General features: G+C 43.4%; 1 long non-coding RNA gene across 3 annotated transcripts; it reads right to left on the bottom strand.

Annotated features, from left to right (window-relative positions):
* Positions 1-286: 286 nt before the first annotated feature.
* On the bottom strand, positions 287-21,457 carry LOC120403392. Of its 3 annotated transcripts, XR_005597535.1 has the most exons (4): positions 21,346-21,457; positions 6,131-6,256; positions 4,372-4,462; positions 287-432 (listed from the first exon to the last, which is right to left on the bottom strand). It is a non-coding gene; the product is annotated as an uncharacterized LOC120403392 (long non-coding RNA). The 3 variants fall into 3 exon arrangements; XR_005597536.1 differs by lacking the exon at positions 4,372-4,462; XR_005597537.1 differs by lacking the exons at positions 4,372-4,462; positions 6,131-6,256.
* Positions 21,458-21,770: the final 313 nt, after the last annotated feature.

Raw genomic sequence — 21,770 nt, 5'->3', positions numbered from 1 at the left:
TCCCTATTGAAAATATATATATTTAAAAATCTCCAGTCAAAACTGATCTCCTTGTCTCTCTCAACTGAGAGCTTAGGGATTGGGGAGACTGAAGAACTCAGGCCCCAAAAATTGTTCCATCAGGTCAGGAATATGGCACATTAGCCAGGCAGCAAGCCAAAAGATTGCATTATACCTGTTCTTTGGATAAATGGAGAACTTCCACCAGCAAGGCTAAGTCAAGTCACCCTTCACAAAGCACTAAGTTTACAACAGCTTCCAAGAACATAGAAACTGAAGAACAGTATTAGCAAGGCCATTTTATTGCCTACACATTATGGCAATGTTATCTGTTACTTTGACTATGATCTTACAAATAATCTTCCAGCCCAGACCAATGCCTCTGCTCCCTCTTGCTTCTGTGTGTGATGCAGAGGAGTAAGCTCTGGAACTCTGCAATGGAAAACAGAATAGAATTTAGTGTTATGGCAAAGCTTATATGTAAAGTATCTCAAAACCAGAGGTGAAAGTAAGCCGGTACGGGCCAGTACGGAGGACCGGTAAGAAAAGGTGCAGTAGCTACTGGCAAGAAAATGGAGCACTCTCTCCCTCTCTGACTCCACCTCCTGGCTCCAGCAAAATTGAGGGTCCGGGAGCCCAGCTCCATGAATGTTTGGGGCCGGGTCTCCGCCCTGGCCCCACCTGCTGCCCCCCCGCGCCTCCCCTGAGTGTGCCCCGGCCCCCATTTGCTGCCCCATGCACCTCCCTGGGTCCCAGAGCAAAGCATTTGTCTCTCCCCATCCCCTGCAGCTTCATGCTGCCTGCCTGCATTAACTGCTGCCACAGGGTCCTAGTGCCCGCCTTCACTACTGCCAGGGCAGGCTGCCCTTCCCCCTCGGACCCTTTCATTTTCCAGTGGGACCCTCCACCAGTACAGCTGCCCCCCTGCCTGCAGTCACTGCTCTTGCGCCACGCTGGGCAAGGGGCAGCCCCAGTGAGGCTACAGTGAGGGACAGCAGTGGGGAGGAGGCGCACTTGTGATGGCAGCAACCCCCCCCCCCGCATGGCACCCACCACAGGGGAGGCGAGGGGGATTATTGGACCTGAGAGGGGCCCTAGGAGCATGTGCAGTGTTGGGGGGGGGGTGAGTGTGCTGCCGGAGCGGGGGAGAAGGGGGTCTCTACTCCAGAGCTCGCTGCTGCCAGCAGGGAGAGGGCTGTGGGGGGGCTCCAGTCCCAGGGCAGCCTGCCTGCACCCCAAACTCATCCCCAGCCCTGACCCACCCCAGAGCCCACACCCCCAGTCAGAGCCCTCATCCCCCTGCACCCCAACCCTCTGTCCTAGCCCTGAGCCTCTCCAACACCCCCAAACCCCTCATCTCCAGCCCCAGCCAGAGTCCTCATCCCCCCGCACTCCAACCCTCTGTCCTAGCCCTGAGTCCCCTCCCACACCCCAAACCCCACATCCCCAATCCTCCCCCAGCCTCACCCCACAGCCCTCATCCCTGCACCCCCTCCCTCCACACCCCCTCTTATCCCCAAACTCCCTCCCAGAACCTGCACCCTCTCCCTCCACACTCCCTCCCATCCCCAAACTCCCTAGAGCCTGCACCCTGCACCCCTGTCCCCTGCCCCAGCCCAGGGCCTGCACCCCAGACCTCCTCCCCCACCCAGACTCCCTCCCAGAGTCTTGGGCAGGTGGGGGGTGGAGTTTGGGGGGGCAGAGTTTGGGCAAGGGCAGGTTCGGGGCACCACCAACATTTCTACAAACCTGCCACCCCTGCCGGCAAGAGCTGGAGCACCATACCGGGGTGGACTGGCTTCCTGAGGCAGCAATTTAAAAGCCTGGAGCCCAGCACCCTTTAAATTGCTGCCAGAGCCCTGGGGTAGCGGCTGCGGGGCTCGGGTGGTGATTTAAAGGGCCCACGTTCTCCTGCCGCCGCTACTGCCCTGGGCCCTTTAAATCACCGCTGGATCCCCACTGCCGCTACCCCAGGGCTCCGAGGACAATTTAAATGGCCCGGGCCCTTTAAATAGCCCCTGGAGCCTGCCAGAGCCCTGGGGTAGCAGCGGCAGGGCTCTGGTGGCTATTGAAAGGGTTCGGGGCTCCCGCTGCCTCTAGCACCCCAGGCCTTTTAAATAGCCCCCAGAGCCCTGCCGCCGCTACCCCAGGGCTCCAGCAGCAGGGCTCCGAAGACAATTTAAAGGGCCCTGGAAGGGAGCGGCAGCAGGAGCCCCGGGCCCTGCTGCTGGAGCCCTGGGGCTCCGTCGGCAATTTAAAGGGCCTGGGGCTCTGCTGCGATAGCAGCAGCTAGAGCCCCAGGCCCTTTAAATCATCCCATTTAAATTGCCCCCGAACTCCAGGGCTCCCAGCCACCTCTGCAGCTGGGAGCTCAGGGGGTGATTTAAAGGGCTTGGGGCTCCCAGCTGCTGCTACCACAGCCCTAGCCCCGGGCCCTTTAAATCCTGATTTAAAGGTCCTGGGGATTTAAAGGCTCCGTCTCTTCCAGCGGAGGCCACGCCCCTCCTCAGGATTCCGGAGTACCGGCAAGTCCTTTAAGTTACTTTCACCCCTGCTCAAAACACTTTACAACAAGAACAGAAACAGCAGCTGACTGAGTAGTGCTTCAGTGAAGATAAACAGAGGGTCAGATCAGCATAACACCTTTGTCACACTACATTGCAGGTGACTACATAACATTGCAGGTGACTATACAATGCAAGAAACTACAATGCCAGCATTAAAACCAACACACTGACATGTACATCTGCATATGTAAAATTAAATATATAATATTTAATATTTAAAACACTGTGGATAGGATTGTCAGGAGTACACAAGGGTTTTCAAGTGTGTAAGGTGGCAAACCTCCTTAGCGATTTAGAAAATCCCACTTTACATTATATACATATGCCAAATTTCAAGTCCCTGCTCCAAAACATGGAGGCAATAGAGCTTCTCAATTAAATAGTTGTAAGAATTTAATAAGGGTAAAATAACATTTTATTCTCCTCATTCTCAAAAATAGCTAAACCCTTTTTGCCGAAACTTACACACAATAAAAATAAGCCTTAGCCAGACACCCAACATGGAAAATTTCAGCCTGAACAGTTTGGCAAAGTTATAAGAAATTGAGAACATGGTCTCATAATGAAAGGTTCTAGTCAATCCTTAACTTTAGGCATTGCTGCCAGTTCTCATATTTATTTATAAAATACAAAAAGGCAGCTCATCCAGTGCATTGGGAGCCTTTGCATAATTCTGTTTTCATAACAATACCAACTTATACATCATGCTTTGAAAGTGTTACTCTTAGGCCTATCTCAGTTATTCTGCTTTTCATTTCTACTATAGTCACAGACTCCAAGGTAGCTTTACCTAAGCATATCGATTTTGTAGGCAGATAAAATTTAAGCAAGACTGGTGTCATTGTGCCGATATATGGTACAGTGACTGATTACATACATGATAACATGACTATTTTTTCCAAAAAGCTGGTAAAAGGGAATAACAAAACACGTTACCTATGTGTGATTGTAATCCATGTTTTTAACAGACATTTTTACATACATGCAGCTTTTCAAGGCAGACTAAGGATTTAAATTCATATTTCCATTTAATTTTAATGGGAGATATGCTTAAATCCCTTAGACTGCTTTGAAAATGTTAACCAAAGAGCCCATTGCAATAGCACCTGCATCTGGTGATCAGGGCTGTGGCTGTGCTGCATTTGTTACCATTATTGTCAAGGATCCTTTGAATTCCTTAAGAAAGCAAGAATATTATTGTTAAATTCTGTTTTATTGTGGGCTAAGCATCCTAATATCTACTGAATCTTATTTGACCATGCTGTAAAGTTATCTGAACACAAGACTGTAGCTGACTGACTTATACCTTTTAAACACCACGGTGGTCAAAAAGGTAACATATTATATATAGCGTTTTTCCCTATTGCTGGTGATCTTTGATTAGGGTGACCAGACAGCAAATGTGAAAAATCGAGACACGGTGGAGGGTAATAGAAGCCTATATAAGAAAAAGACCCAAAAATCGGGACTGTCCCTATAAAATCAGGACATCTGGTCACCCTATCTTTGACACTGAATTTTTTCACTTGAAATTTTTCACTTGAATTTTTTCACTTCTTTGTTTTGCTATATCACTTTGATGCTTGTCTCTGAAACATTCATCTCCTCTGTTTTTTAAGTTGTTCCAAATATCAGAACCCACCCACCCCCCACCCCCATCATCTCACATCGGTATCTGTATCCTGTATCACAAATTCCGTAGTAAAAAATAGAATAAGAATAATTTGTTTCAACTGTAGGTAGCAGACAGACCCATGTTGACCCAGGTAATGAGGCTTTATATATCCACCTCTGCCATACTTACTTGGTAGAGGCTTATAAAGTGAGAGGGCAGGTATTTTCTTCTTCAGTCAGAGGGTGCCAATTTCCATGAGCAGTAATCTATATCCAGGTAGCTTATAGGAGGTGTTAGAAGACAATAAATGATGATTATTTCTTGATGACTCATCAAAAGGACGGTTCTTACCTCTCAAAGCCCAATTTTTGCATCCTTAAAACATGAAATTAAAATTCCAAATTGTTACTAAATTTCAACAATGAAACTTAGAAAAATGGTACTTTTCACTTCTTTTTTGCATTTATTTCCCCCTTACTCTTGTGAGGGAAATATGTATTTACTGATGGGAAGACTGAGGTACCAAGGATTGATGCAGGATGTTTGTAGCAGAGACAGGCACAGAACCCACCTCTTATGACTCCCACTTTTGAACATTTTAACCACAAGACCGCCTGAGATAGCTGAAAAAAAGCACACTGCATACATTGCAGTGTTATACAGATATACAACTTTGATGCATTTATTTCAGATTGATGGAAAAGTCTAAGGCCAGAAAATGAAAACGTCCAAAAAGGGAAAGGAATTCCTGAGTCCAGACATAGTCCTCAACATTTTCCATGGAAGGGTTCTGGAGCCCAACAACTCATGTTTGAAAAATAACACTGGCCAAAGCAACTGGCAAGGTCCAAAGAGCTATCCCTGAATCAGTGCACCTTCTTCTAACTCTAATTTGATGTAGATCATCATGCTTCTCCATTATCAGACCAGAGTCAGAGAGACAATAGGCAAGAAGACTTAACAAATAGCGACCACCCAGATGGTATCAGAAAAGAGGGAGAGAGGTGGACGTGTGAATGTCCAGTATTCTTGTTTTGCACAAATATAGTTGTAGACAGAGCCTGACAGATTTCTATCTACAGCCAAATTGTTATTAGCATCTATAGCAAGTTTTCGTATCAGTTTGAAATTTCACACAACTGCAGTGAGCCAAGACAATGCAAACAGCTGCCCAGAGGACCAGGGCACACTACAGAAAGATAAAGTGGCATCTGCAAATTCTGCAGCTGGCCTTTCAAGAGATCCCTGTGTAACATCCTGGCAAAAATCCCTCAGGTACTGCCTCATGCTCCTGCTTCTGTTTCCATGCTGCTGTTCATGGAAAAAAGCTTCTCAATGTTAGATACCCAGGGGCTGGAGGAGGGAGGGGAAGAAATTAGACTTGCAAAGACTTGTGCAAAATATGGAAGAAACTAACAGGAATCCGATATATTTTTCTGACTCACGATGTAGCTATAGATTTACATAAAACTGCACATAAAGCAATGAAGTAATCATTATACTCTATTTACTGAATTCTCTTTACTGCATACACTCTTTTACCCCCACCTAACCGCAGCAACCCATTGATGTAATTTGATCTTAGCCCTGTAGCCAAGTGAAGTACACTGCTGACTACTTTATTTTTCTTGGAGGAGAAGGGGGTGAGGTGGAAGTGAGAGAGAAGAGACGTTTTAGATATCAGACATTTTATACACAAGAATATAGATATGCTGTTGCTTACATGTACGTATATACACATCAAGCACATGCACATGCACATAGCTTTCTCACAAGCTCTACTCCATGCAATGCACAAGTCCTGTCTCTGCTCCAGTGCTCAGCCAGTCTTCTTATTGCCCCCACTATACAAATAACCTGCCAAGTAAAGTTGATGGGGATGCCCCCTTTTTATCCCCCATTCCATCCCTCCCCCTTCATTTAACAATCCCCATCTGACCAAATATACCTTATGGGCCTTTGAGAGGATTGAGAAGGATCAACAGGATCCCAACAGCAAACTATCCGGATGTGAAGGAAAGATAGGAAGAATAGTAAGAGGCCACTATGGCTGCATCAGAAGCTCTTCAATGGCCTGAAAATAAAAAAGGTGGAAATTTTACAGAAGGTGGAAGCATGGACAAATTACTAACGATGAGTACAGAGGACTAGTGCAAGTGTGTAGGGACAAAATTAGCAAGGTTAAGGCACAAAATGAGTTATACATAGCAGAGGATATAAAAGACACTAAGAAAAGGTTCTATAAGTACATTCAGACTAAGAGAAAGAGTAACAAAAGAGTAGGTCCTATACTTGGCGAGAAGGAGAGCTAACAACAGAGAACACCAAGAAGGCTGAAGTGTTTAATGACTAGTTTGCTTCAGTCTTCACTAAAAAGGTTAATTGTTACCAGATGCTTAGCACGATTAATATTAATAAGGGGGGAAGAACACAAGCCAGAATTGAGGGGGGAAAGTTTAAAAAATATTTAAATAAGTTAGATGTATTCAGATTGGCAGGGCCTGATAAAATTCACCCTAGAGTACTTAAGGAACTAGCTGAAGTAATCTCAGAACCATAGTAATTATTTCTGAGAACACATGAAGGAAGGTTGAGGTCACAGAGAACTAGAGAGGGTCAAACATAAGGGTGGACATACTGGGTCAGACCAAAGGTCCATCTAGCCCACTATCCTGTCTTCCAACAGTGGCCAATGCTAGGTGCTCAAGAGATAATGAACCGAGCAGGTAATCATCAAGTGATCCATCCCCTGTCACCCATTCCCAGTTTCTGGCAAACAGAGGCTAGGGACACCATCCCTGCCCTTAACATAGTACCTTTCTTTAAAAAGGGGAACAAAGACAACCTGGGGAATTACAGCTCAGACAGCCTAACTTCAATACCTGGAAAGATACAGGAATAAATGATTAAATAATCAATTTTCAAGCACCTAGAGGATAATAGGGTGAGAAATAATAGCCAACATTGACTTTTCAAGAACACACCTGCCAGACTTACCGGATCTTCTTCTTTGAGAGGATTGCTGGCCTAGTGGATGGGGGGAAGCAGTAGACATGCTTTATCTTTATTTTAATAATGCTTTTGACAGAGTTCCACATAACATTCTCATAAGCAAACCAGGGAAATGTGATCTAGATGAAATTACTATAAAGTGGGTGCACAACTGGTTGAAAGACCGTAGTCAAAAGTAGTTATCAATGGGTGGCTGTCAAACTGGAAAAACAATCCAGTGGGGTCCCACATATATCTGTCACAGGTCCATTACTATTCAACATCTTCATAAATGACTTGGATAATGGTGTGGAGACTATGCTTATAACATTTGTAAATTACACCAAACTGGGAGGGGATGTCAGCATTTTGGAGAACAGAATTAGAATTCAAAATGGAACAACAAACTGGAGAATGGTTCTGAAATCAACAAGATGAAAACCAGTACTTCACTTAGGAAGGAACAAATCAAATGCACAACTACAAAATGGAGAATAACTGGCTGCTCAGCAATTCTGCAGAAAAGGTTCTGGGGTTATAGTGGCTCACACATTGAATATGAGCCAACACTGATGCAGCTGCAAAAATGATTAATATCATTTTGGGGTGTTTTAACAGCAGTATTGCATGTAAGACATGGGAGGTAATCGTTCCACAGTACTTGGCACTGGTGAGGCCTCAGCTGGAGTAGTGTGTCCAGTTTTGGGTGCCACATTTTAGGAAATGTGGACAAATTAGAGACAGTCCAGAAGAAAGCAACAAAAATGATAAAAGGTTTAGAAAAACCTGACCTATCAAGAAAAGTTAAAAAAACTAGGCATGTTTAGTCCTGAGGAAAGAAGACTGAGAGATGTTATGAAGAGGATGGTGCTAAATTGTTCTCTCTGTCCAGTGAAAGTAGAACAAGAAGTAATGGGCTTAATCTGCAGCAAGGGAGATTTAGGTTAGATATGAGAAGAAAAAAAGCTTACCAACTATGAGGTTCATTAAGCTCCCTTGGAATAGGCTTCCAAGGGAGATTGTGGACTCCCCATGATTGGAGGTTTTTAAGAATAGGTTAGATAAACACCTATCATGGCTCTGCCTCTCAGTGGGGGAATAGACTAGATGACTTCTCGAGGTCCCTTTGATCCCTACATTTCAATGAAAGAGAGTCAAGTCCTAAGCTATATGATTGTGCTGGACTAGGAGGCTGTGACCATTACTTTATAGGAATCTTGCCACAATCCTTCACGCTTTTGTGCATCCAGATAGATTACTGTGATGGGCTACATACTCAAGCTTCAGCTGTTGCACAATCTGGGTCAGGCATGCTTCACATAGGGAGTTTATTACACCTGTGTTACAGAGACTGCCCTGGTTTTCAGTTCATTTCTGGGTATAATTCAAAGTTTGGGTCCTTTTACACTCATCACAGCAGTTGAGAGAATACGAGATTCATAGGCTCTAACTTCCCTTCTGCCCCCTGGGAGGGGGGGTTGACCTCCTCCCCCCCACCCTCCGGCCCTGCAGCACCCATGGAGTCGGCACCTATGATGAGCTGGTCAAGATGACAGAGTTCCTAGATTTGTGGGTCTTAGGGTTGGTAGTGTTCAGCAAAGGACAAGAAGGATGGCCTTGTTATTAAGGAACTGGACTGGGACTAAGGAGCTTTTATTCACCACCACGGGCGCTTTGGATGATCTTGAGCAAGTCACTTATTCTCTTGGGCCCCATCTGCAAAATTTTAGAGAATGAGTCTCATCCTCCCCCTTTTGTCTTGTCTATTTAGATCAGGGGTTTAAAACTGCCGGCCCACAGGGTTCCAGTAGTTTTGGGGCCGGGTCTCTCCCTTGGCCCCACCTGCGGCCCCTGGGTGCTCCTCCCTCAGGGGCCCCAGCAGCACAATGGAGCTGAACAGTATCTGCCTGCTCACTCTAATGGCTGCCGGCCTCTGCATGCTGCCCCAAGCACCCCTGCGGCCAATGGAATGCTGCAGGGGCGGTGCCAGGGGCAGAAGTGTGCAGAGGCCCCCCCGCCTCGCCTTGTAGCCTCAGGTAAGCACCGCACCCCTGACCACCTCCCAGAGCCTGCACCCCCACTCTCTCCCCACATACCCCCTCCCGCCCCCAAACTCCCTCCCAGAGCCTGCACCCCTTCCCCACACTCCCCCAGCCCCCAAACAACCTCCCAGAGCCTGCACCCCAATCCTTTACCCCAGACCTCCTCTCCCACCCAAACTCTGTCCCAGAGCCTTAGGCAGGTGGAGGGTGGAGTTTTGGGGGGGCAGAGTTTTTAGGGGGTGGGTTCTGGGCGGTATGAGTGATGTTGGCCCACTGGGAGAATTTGAGGATTGGCACTGGCCCTAAGGTAAATTCAGTTTGAAACCCCTGATTTAGATTGTAAGATATTCAGGGCACTGTCTCTTACTTTGTGTGTCTACATTACCTATGTGACGGGTTCAGTCACAGAGAGCCCCTTGGGACCTGATGTACTGAAATTATCTCTGAGCCTGTTTTTCATGCCAGTTTGGGACTTCCAGAATCCTGCCTTGTTGAGCCAGACATGCTAGCCTGCTTCAACACAGACTCAGGGTCTGGGCCACGCCCCCAAAGCTGCAGACTTTAACCAAAAACAGCTCAGCAAGTTACCTCCAGCACCCAGACACCCAGCTCCCAATGGGATCCAAACCCCAAATAAATCCATTTTATTCTGTATAAGGCTTATATAGGGTAAACTCATAAATTGTCCACCCTCTATAACACTGATACAGAAATATGCATGGCTGTTTAATACCTGGGGGAGCAATCACTTACTCTGGGCTCATTAATAAACAAAAATGATTTTATTTAAGTATAAAAAGTAGGATTTAAGTGGTTTCAAGTAATAACTGACAAAACAAAGTAAGTCACCAAGCAAAATAAAGCAAAAACACGCACGTCTAAGTCTAGTACATTAAGAAACTGATCACTAGAAATCTCTCACCCTCAGATGTTCCAATAAGCTTCTTTCACAGACTAGACTCCTTCCCAGTCTGGGCCCAGTCCTTTCCCCGGGACAGTTCTTGTTAGTTCCAGCAGACATCTGATGTGTTAAGCAGGGCTCTCTCATGACTGGCCACCCTTTGTCCTGTTCCACCCCCGTTTATAGCTTTGGCACAAGACGGAAATCTTGTGTGTCTCTGGTGTCCCCACCCCAGTATCCTGTGACATGGTCACATGTCCTGTGAGACCCCAGCCTCCATTCTTCCTGGACTGACCCACATGTACACAGGAAGGCTTGCAAGTAAACAGAGCCATTTACAGTTTATTGAGTCTGAAGCACCCTTAATGGCTTCCACTTAATATGTTTACATCAGTAATTCAAGTTTATAGCTTATTCTCCTAACTTCAGACATATAAATATTACATGCAAATAAATAGGATGAACACACTCAGATGATTATAAGCTTCGTAATGATACCTTACAAGAGATCTTTTGCATAAAGCATATTTCAGTTACATCATATTCACATTCATAAACATATTTTCATAAAGCAGATGGAGTGCAACATCACAACCTAGCACAATGAGACCCTAATCTCAGCTGGGGACTCTAGTGTTAATATAATAAAAATACCACAACAAAGGCCCTTTAACTGAAATTCATTCCCACCACCCTTGAGGTCTGATGGAGTCCAGATTTGTTGGCCTGGAGGGCACATTGAAAAGCCTATTCTTGCAGGATTTTTCTGAGGGATGTGCTGAGTGAGTTTATTTTTGAATTCTATTGTGGATTTGTATTGTGTTTTAAAATACTGATACTATGCCCAGAGTTTAATGGGTGTATTGGATATTCAGCTGAAAGGGATGGGGTACTAGTCTGAGCAGAGTACTCAGACTAAACTGCCATGTTAAAATACTGGCACTGACTCCCGCTGTGCCCTTGGACAAAATCACTTTACCTCTTTTACCTAGTTTCCCAATAACTCCCTCCTTCCTTCCTCGCCCTGCGATGTTGTGAAGATTCACTGTTAGTAAAAATACATTGCAGGTGAAAAGTACTAACTGTTGCAATGATTTCTGAGTTCAAAGAAACTAATGTGAGCTGACTTGGAAAGAGCTACTTATAGCCCATAAAACTAGCTTGCCTTTATTATATTCAGCTGTAATGCAAGAAACCTACAGGCCAGTATCCTGTAAGATATTACAGGAAATTTAAATTAGCATAAGTGTGGTTAATCCTTAGATCAACGGTTACCTTTAGATTTTAGGAACTAAGAAGAACTTGCTCAATGGTAGGCGATAGAATGTTCCAGTAAACGCTACTGCAAGGAATATGGAAGTAATAACTGCAAATCAGCTTAAGCAAGGGATGACAGGTACGATCCTGAGCTGAAATGGTAGTTACACGTATTAATATACTAACCTATAGGAAGACACCTCAACGTTCATAGATTGAGGAAATACAAATAAAGAAAAGGGAAAAAAACCCTACTGAATATGCATTAGATAGAGTAGCATCAATGTAACATATTATAAAAGTTGCATCCCAGCCTGTGGGCAGTAGGAGACAGAGCTGTAGCCCTTGGGAGGTGCCAGAATAATGGTCATTGGTGATAATGAGGAAGGTGATGGTAATGAGAAAGACAACAGCTAATTTTTCAGTTTGTTCTGTAAGGGATGATGTGAGTATATGGATGTTCAGATGTACATTCTGTAGTGTCCCTATTTACCAAGTTAAAGTGTTTGTGACTTTGCTAAATGCACTAATAAACTATATGCAAATATAAAAGTTCCTATAGCATGAGCGTTGCACCTGTGCACATCTGGATTCCCAACTACAGAGTAATTTTAATAATACTGGGCCTGATCTTGGGACAAGAACCTATCAACCCTCACAGTGATAATGGGAATTCTTAAGTAATCAATATAATTAATATATAAATCAACAGATCAGGCTACATAATGGAGATGAAGCCAGAACTTCAAAATGGATCAGTTTAAATCCAAACCAAAAGCCTTACCAAGAACCATGTACAGTTTTGTACCAAATTAAATTTCATATAACTGAGGCAGAGCAAATTTTAAAAAGTGTATGTATCCTCTTTTGATAGATTTCTAAACTTGAGTGATTTAAAAACATGGCAGCAATTGCTGTGAAACTGACTGACTGAGTAGCCTATGGCCTGCTGAAAAACAAGGCCTACAATAATGGCAATACATTAATTGGACAGATTGATCAATGGGCGCTGTTTCCAGTTTGCTTAAGGTGCTCTAATAAAATGTACAAAATAGCTGATGGAGCTGTCTATAGAATTCAAGCACCGAAAAATCCCCAGAGCTGTAGTGGTAGAATTAAAGGAAACTGCCACGCTCCAGCAGAGCTCTGAAAACATAATATTTTATCAAAACCCCATTATGCTCCCCTGTATGTTTGCTAAATTTCCTTCCCATCACTGGTGGGGATCAAATCCAAGAGCACACAAAGGAACATGTGCAATGCTATTCTGTTGATAAAACTGTAGCTGTCCACTCCATGCCCACAATAGCATATGCACTGCTGACTGTCATGAATCCCATTTATCCACTTCCTTCAATGGCACTATAATTGCTTTAAAACGGTAATGACTTGTGACATAGATGAACCAATCACATTGATTAGAATATACAGCCCAGTTATCCAGAGAGTCTGAACCAAAATGCTGCTCCATTCTGTAATCAGAATCCAGACGTTGTAGCTGGCCTCTATCATTAAAATCAGCAGCGGCTCCAGGCACCAGCAAGCCGTGGGGGGCGCTCTGCCAGTCCCCGGTCCCACGGATTCGGTGGCATGCCTGCGGGATGTCTGCTGGTCCCATGGATTCAGCGGCAATTCAGCGGTGGGTACGCCGAAGCCGTGGGACCGGCAGACCTCCTGCAGGCATGCCGCCGAATCTGCGGGACCGGGTACCTCTTGCAGGCAAGCCACCGAAGGCAGCCTGCCTGCCGTGCTTGGGGTGGCGAAAAAGCTAGAGCCACCCCTGCTTAAAATGGAGCAGGAAAAAAGCCCAGCTCAAAACACCTTCAGACACTTTGGAGAAGTTCGGATTCAGATCTGATCTTTTCATCGCTACTGTGCAGCAATAATTAGCCATGAGCGGAGGGAGAATAGAAAAAGCACAAGATTATTTTAAGAATTAAAACAAAATTCCTTCCTACAGAAATTTCAGGGGAAAAAACTACATAAATACTATTTTGTTTCATATGCTGATAGCTCACTTTAATGTTTGAAGAAAAATTGCATCTTACTCCTAAAGAGTTCCTCCTACCTGAAGCTATAACTATCAGTTTATAGCTTCATAATCCACAGCAAACAGAGTGGTCATAAGCAGAAGTCATAGACAGTGGGAGTAGCCAAAAATCAAAAGATTCATGGCCTGAATTCTCAAGTGATCATTGAGTTTTGGGGTCTCTCACTTGACCTCATAAAGAGGCCTGATTTTCAGCACACTCTGAAAATTAGATCTGGCTTTAAAAGTATCAGTTTGGGCACCCAAAAACATCCATAATCTCTAGTTACTCCAACCCATGGGACTAAATTGCCAGAAAGGATTGGTAGCTGGATAAGCAAATGTCTCACATATACCTACCGTTGTTCATTCTTTAAAAATAAATAAAAAAGCCTCTCTCTACAGAAGTTTCTCCCAGCCCTGCATGTGGTGGCAGACACCACAGAGAAAGGCATACAGGGTCTTGAGGGTTCTCCCACTGGGTTTTTTTGGTTTGTTTTTTTGTGGCAGTCCAGAAGAAGGGTGAGACACTGCAGATGTCAGATTTCAAGTGGGCAAAGTCCATTCATTTCCAATAGTGTGTAAGCTGTAATGGCAGTGTTGTCTGTGCTGTGAAAGTGACCCAAACATCAACCCCCCTTTTAAAAAAAAATATTAAAATTATTATTTAATTTCTCTCACTAGGGACACTGCATGACATTTACCTTTACTTAGGCAAGATTTGTTTTGCAGCCTTTTAACCCTGCTGAGAAATCTAGAGTTGTGAAAGACCTAGAAAAACACAGGTTATAAGAGAATTGGTGATGCACATGCCAACACGGGAAGGAAGGAAGGAAAAATCTATTGGCTTTTTCTGACACCTTCTCTTCTCAACTTAAAGCTTTGTGTAATTTACTCATTCAGGCAAGTGTAGCCCAGCTATAGCAAATGAGTTACAGCGAAGTCCTGCTCCAGGCCCACACCCCATCCAATTTTCCAGCTGAATGGATTTTGCTTGCCGGATGTCCAGCATTGTGACAGAGGTCAATGGTATTAGAAGATTCCATCCTTGCTCACTCTCCTTTGCATAACTCATTAAATGGCTTAATCAAAATTCACTTCTATTTACAGGTCAAGCTTGATTACTCTGTTTTGGATAACTGAGGTTCAGGTAGTGTCCCCCAGTAGCATTTATTTCTATCTAGAATACTTATATGATCAAGGCTCCTAAGTCTCAGGCTAGCAATCTCATCACCAGACCATCCTTCCTTTGTCTAGTGGAAAGTCCAGTTATCAGTGGAAATTCCTTCTATCACCCAAAGTTGGGCAAATTGTTTGATGCTAAATTCTAATAGTGATTGTAAATTGTTGGCAGAAATTTACTGTAATGAACCCCTCTGTCAACAGTACAAACAATGGTATACTAGCTAACCAAGTGTGTGTATATTTATGTTGAGAATAGAGAGTATTTCTCAAACCTGGGATAGGCACCCCATTTTAGAACTCTAAAGAAATAATAAAATAGAACACTTGTTACAGTGTCATATAAATACTGCACATATGGTTAGATAAAGCACCTGTCATAAACAGATAGTTAAGGGTTAAAGTGTGTTTTACCTGTAAAGGGTTAACATGCAGTACCTGGTGACCACCTGACCAAAGGACCAATCAGAGACGAGATAATTTCAAATCTCTGTGGAGGGAAGCCTTTGTCTGTGTTCTTAGTTAGAACTCTTTTTGAATCTAAGAGAGGACAGTCATGTCTCCAAGTTCTCCTGGAGTAGTTTCTACTAATTAATAGTGAGTATTAATTAGAAAGGCGAATTAGTCTTATGATTTGTTTTCTACATTTGCAATTGTGTGTTTGCTAAAGGAAATGCTTTATTCCTGTTTGGCTGATATTGCTTTTTACTGAGAAAGGGGGAGGGGGGATTCTCTCCAGAGATTGATAAGGTTATTCCCTATGAGTGTCCAGCTTGGGCTCATAGAGATTCTGTATTTTCTTTTTTGTTCTCTTAATAAATTCTTTTCTTTTCTTTGGACTTGGTTAAGTTCCTTACCTGTGGATTCAGGGGAAGGAAGCTAGGCGCCACTCTGTGGAGACAAGGGTTGTCTCCAAGCAGAGAGAGAGCAGGAGAGGGAGGGGGGAAGTGGGCTGCTTCCCTGTGTGTAGAGATTCAAGGAGTTTGAATCAGGTATCTCTTTCCAGGACTAGGGAAGGGGAGGGGGGAAGTGAGTCCCTCTTTGTGTTGAGTCAAGGTGTATATCTCTCCAAAGTGGCTAGGAGAGAGAGAGGGGGGAAGTGGGCTGCTTCCCTGTGTGTAGAGATTCAAGGGATTTGAATCTGGGTTCCCCAGGGAAAGCTTGGGGGACAGGCAGTGTGTCAGACACTTTAACCTGATTGGTGGCAGCGGAGACCTACCCTAGGATTTTAGGGTGGGGGAATACATGCGGGTCCCCATCTTTGAACCCAAAAGCTCAAAGTGGGGGTGAGACCCTATGACATGGTGGCAGAATACATGCGGGTCCCTATCTTTGAACCCACAAGCTCAAATTGGGGGTGAGATCCCAGGACAGCACCTATCTACATCAGGGGAATTTGCAGCTAAAATCCTAATTGTAGATGCATGGCAAAATATAAAGAGGGGCATGCACCAGTATAGCTTACCTAGTAATGTCACTTTGCAGCAAGTTTACATTCCTTCTATATTAAGGAAATCAGCAATACAGATTTCCTTAATATAGAACAGCCCTAAGGGCTTGATCCCTTATTACCTTACCTTGTATGGTCATTTTCATACCCACTTTGCACAGGTGTAATTCCTCCATATCAACACATTTCATTGTGTGAACACTTGACAGCCATTTTGTACAGGTGACCACAAGGTGCAAGGCAGTAGAGAAACAAACCTATGAATCTAGGCAGGTATTTTGGTCACCAAACTCCCTTAGGCCTGGTCTACACTGGGGGGGGGTTCGAACTAAGGTACGCAAGTTCAGCTACGCGAATAGCGTAGCTGAACTCGAACTACCTTAGTTCAAACTACTTACCCGTCCAGACGCCGTGGGATCGAAGTCTGCGGCTCCCCCGTCGACTCCGCCACCGCCGTTCGCAGTGGTGGAGTTCCGGAGTCGACGGGAGCGCGTTCGGAGTTCGATATATCACGTCTAGATGAGACGCGATATATCAAACTCCAAGAAGTCGAACGCTACCCGCCGACCTGGGCGGGTAGTATAGATGTACCCTTAGACTGCTTTGAAAATCACAAAAGGTCCCTAGACCTCCAAGTGCAATGTGGGCATTTTAATAGCAACTCTGAGGAAAACAATTTTTTTGGAGGGGTTGGGGGCAGAGGAGGATTATAGGTTTCATTGTGAGGAGGCAAAATATATTCTTTCAGTAGAGCACGTTTGCTACCACGCCATACACACTTTTCCACAGTAACTTATAAACAGTACCCAAGTGGAAAATAGAATTAACTTGTTGAGTAAGTTTTATTCGCCTTTAATTTGCTATCGCTCTCATTACAAGGCTTTTGTTTTGCTTTGGTTAATCTTTGCAAGAGCAGAATGAAGTGTTGTAAAGCTGTACTTGATTGTTCCATGGTACTATTGTTTGGCAGGGTAAGGCTGAAGCCCACTTTTTATTTGCCATGGCCGGCTTCAGAGCTGTATGGAACACTGAAAGCGTTAGCAAGAATTCAAAGCAACTAAGTAAAACTCTCACTTCACAGAAAGAGCTAATTTCATTTCTGAAATGTGAGGGAACAGCCCCACTGGGATTCACAAAGCCCTTGCTCAGCTGTTCCCAAACTCTGTAGGCGCCTAAACTCCCTTTTTGCGGTACAACTAAACTTCTTGCAGTAAAAATTTCCTAGGTACTTACATTTCTGCCTCTGAGTATGCACCTTGCAGTCCCAAACTAGCCTCAGTGTGATGCATAAACTGGGAGAAGATGGGCGTTCCTCTGCCTAACTTGCCTGTGGGGCCTCATTTAGTAAGCAGGCCCTGAGCCTGCTTACTGGTTTGGACCCCTAGAGGTGAGCTTATCCAAAAGAGTCATGGGAGGACCACCCTCCTAACTTCTAGCCTAGTGCATAGGTACTCACCTGTGATTTGGAGACTCTTTCGGTTCAAGTCATCCCTTTTTTCCTGAGATGAAGGGATTTGAACTAGGATCTGCCACTTCTCAGATCAATGTCCTAACCATTGAGCTATGAGATATTCTGATGTGGGGCTCCCTCAGTTTTTCCTGAATGCTCTGGGTGGCAACTGTTCACTCCAAGCAGGATGTCAGCATTGCACTCATTAAAACCAATCATAAATTAAATGTCAACCTCCAGGAGAGGAAATACCAGAACTTCACCATGAGTAATTCACTGCAGTTAAATCACTGGACTGGTATACTGGACATCAGAGTTCAAGTCCTGGCTTTGCCAAAGAAACTACCTGTGTGACTGGTTGCAATCCTGGAAACGTGTGTGTGGAAACTGCATCAAAAGATTTGTGCATGTGCTTAAAGCTGAGCCCATGTGCATTTGCCAGATCGAAGCCTACATCAATATCTTTTGCTCTGCCTCAGTTCCCAATCTGTACAATGGGAATAATACTTCCCTATCTCACTGGAGTATTCAGGATAACTGCACTAAAATTTGTGTGGCTGCCATCATATGGTGAGGGTTCGTGGACCATGTAAGAACCTTGAAAGATATACTGAAGAGTGCTTATATTATATAAATTACAGAGCCACTGAACAGCAAATAATAACAAATGCTGACACTGGCTTAAAAAAAATGACATCCAGTTACACCAAACAATGTCTAGTGGATGAGATAAAGTATAGAAGGCAGCTAAAACAAATGTCATGAGCACAGTAGAGAATTACACTGAGAGGCCTGAGAGATTAAACATGTAGAAAATGAATTTTCTCTTTCTTGTGAGGAATGTCTAGTGGGCAATGTGAGGAAGCCTCAGCATAAAGGAGCTAAAGTATGTAAAATACACGATAAAAGGTTAGAGGGTTTGGATTTCTCAGGAGACTGGAGCCTTTCACCTCATCACCAGCTGGTTCAGTGCAAGTCCAAGTGACCTAAAATTGTAAACACCTGATGACTGGCCTAATGTGAACTCAGTAGATATTCTGTCAACTTTACATGCCTAAGACCAATTATTAATCTAGTCCTTCACTATCTAGGTTGCATGTTCAATAGTTAAGAAGCGTATCATGCTACAAATGGATTTTATTTTAAAAGGATCTGAATATATTGGTAACCTTATTAAAAATTATACAAGCTATTTTTTTGTTCAAAACAGAACTTGGGTCAAATTTGTTTTTTTCAATATACGGTATACTATAAATGAGTATGGTGGCTGGGACTTACTGTAGGGCACAAATGCTGCACAGCTTAAGCCTCTAATATGAAAATATATATAATATTACCATATTTTTAATATACATTATATATACACACACACACACCCCCGCATGTTCATATGCCAATATATGAACATGTGGTAAATATTCTAAATATACCAAGAATAGCAGAATAAGAGATTTTCAATTAGCTGTCAACGATTCTGAAGTTCATATATAGGTAAAAGTTGTTTATATAGCATTGTAAATTTACATGGCCCTCTACAACAGGCAAACCAGACCAAAACATAACATTCACATTTATGGCATGACATTAGTAATAAATAGTAACAGCGGTCTCACAACCTTACGAAGCTTGCAGTGCAAAAGCACCAGTGGATACATGACAACAGGATAATATAGTGTTATATACCATTCCCAGTTTTATTGGTTGGTATATACTCTAATTTTGAAGGTCAAAGGGCCAGATCAGATAGTGTAAATTGGTGTTGCTCTATTGTAGTCAATGGAGTTATGCCATTTACACCAGATGAGGATCTGGCCCAAGTATTTTTATCTGAAGTGTAAATAATTTTAAACGTTTATGTAAAGTTTCAGAGCCCAAGCTAGTAACAGAATAAAGGAACATCATTCCCCAGTGGTATCAAATCATCCTTTATTTGTGCACATGCTACCACTCCTGAATGTACTGTCAACCACTAACATCTGTGCACAAAGGCGTGACAGGATTTGCACATGTACATTCTATCATCTGTGTGCACAGGAGTTTGAATCTGACCCCTGGACATGTGTTTGCCTGTGTGCAAACAGAGGTCACTGAATATTTGACCCTACATGTACGAATATATGAAAAAGTATCAGAAAACAAAATACAGCTATACTTACATGCTAAGTCCTGAGTACAAAAGTCACACTTGCCCTGAGGCAACTAATGACCTTGAACTGTTTTAAGTGAATGTAATGTCAAAGCTTTTCCACAGAAGTTAGGTCTTGGTTGGTAATTGGAGAAGTGACTTTTCAAATAGTTCCATTCATTGTTTCTACTACCAGTGTGCAGTATTCTGCAAATAATTTTACATTTTTTTATAAACAAAATCTTTCATTGGAATAATTCCATCCAGTTTACTAGAAATCTAGTTAAAACCCCTTAGACAGCAGTTTTACAGAGAATTATTCCTTGTACTCATACCATACTGGTGCTGTTTGAAGAGAAATTCTGGGATAGAGTATTTTGATCAATGACCATGAACTTACCTACATTGTGTTACTGATGTTATCAAAGTTAACAGGCTCCTGAAATTTATCTCTAGAAATCAAATATCGCAAACAGAAAGGGTTTTCCAATGGGCAATCAGCAAAATGGCCTCAGCACATGGTTACATTGGCCATTCCTTTCCCAAAGCTTTGGCTTTCACTCCTTGTAGATGAGATGGTTGCCCCGTTCAGTCTCGTTTGGCCATGGTGCCTCTGCTCTGCCCTTTATTCTCCTGCTTACAGGCTCTTTTACAGACACTGCACACACTTCTTGTCCAATCCACACCCTTATAGGAGTCTGGATTTATTCAGACAATAACTCAGAAGTAAAACTCAGAGTACCAAGTACCTGGCCCAAGGCACGACTCTTACCTCAGAGCCTGGGTGGCTGAAAGGGTTCTTTCGTCTAGTCTCCTTTTTTTTGGAATGCGTTCTTAGGGGTGACCTGCCTGAGGTTCAGCCTGCAGTTGTCCATTTCAGAGTGGACTCAGCTGTAGACTCCCAGCCTAAGCTCCCCAACTGTTTTGGCTCTCTTATACGGAACCAGCTGCTTGCAGTTCCCTCCCCACAAGCAAGGTGTTTCTGGTTAGCTCCTTTAGCAAGCTTGCTCCAGGCTTAATGTCTCCTGCAGGAGACGTTATCACTCCCTCTGCTCTCTCACTCTTCCTTTCCATCTTTGACTTATGACATTAATAGTCCGGGCTTTCGGCTCTCTCTACATCCTCCAACAGAGAGGAAGTCATTAACAGGTGGTAGTGAAACTGTTGTGGCACATTACCAAAAATCCTGGTGAACAGATAACCTTTTCTCATGGGGAATTTAACCAGAGACATAAAACGTTATTAGTGTGTTAAGAATCATAACTGTACAGAACTTCAGGAACTATCAAATAGGTATGTTTGCATATGACAACTGCTAGACAATCTGTATACTTTAAAATTCAGCTGACAAACAAAAAAAGTGGCTTGCAATCTTGCTAGCAGCTATGTGTGTTCAGAAAAGTGGTGGATATATTTACGAATTCCCCTTAAAGCTTTGTCCATCTGAAGATCAAAAGCCTTTTTTCTGTATCACAGGAGCTGTGTCTCATTAAAGCAAACACCATGCAATAGAATAAAGAGCAGGGGCAAACTATGAAATCCTATTAGGGCACCCAGCAGGGGACTCATTCAAGAGACACTTGCTAATGAAGGAACTGGAGCTGCATCCATGTTAATGCCTGGCTTCCCCTCTCCCTCATGGGTAAACTAGGAGATCACTTTCGCACCTTGGCCGACAAGTGTTCAAAGCCATTCAGGAGAAGTTTATAAACCGGAGATCAAAAACTTTACCTTACCAGAAAAAAAAATTAAAGGTCAATCTGAAAATTGAGTTTCCTGTAGACCAGCATCCAAATACAAGTTGGTAGTAGCAGGTGCCCAGCATCCTTGCAGATCAGGTCATTTGTACTGAAAGGTGCATGAATATGGTTTTAGGCACATGGATATGTTTTGAAAGTACAATGTGAGTCCTTATGCTCATCTGAAGAGAGATTTGCTACAGTTTTCATTAACCATTAGCTGGCAGCAACATATATATATAAGGGAGTGCAAGAGTGTGAGGTCAAAACAAGTGCAATAGACTGGTCTGATTAGTCTATACCTTTATTATATATATATATATATATATATATATATATATATATATATATATATATATATATATATTATATATAAAAAATACCTGTGGGAAAATTGATGGCTGATGTAAATAACTCATCAT

This window comes from Mauremys reevesii, linkage group 4 (genome assembly GCF_016161935.1).
Source record: "Mauremys reevesii isolate NIE-2019 linkage group 4, ASM1616193v1, whole genome shotgun sequence".
Classification (NCBI taxonomy): Eukaryota; Metazoa; Chordata; order Testudines; family Geoemydidae; genus Mauremys; species Mauremys reevesii.
The sequence above is the reverse complement of the archived record's forward strand: the minus strand, read 5'-3'. Positions and strand labels throughout refer to the sequence as shown.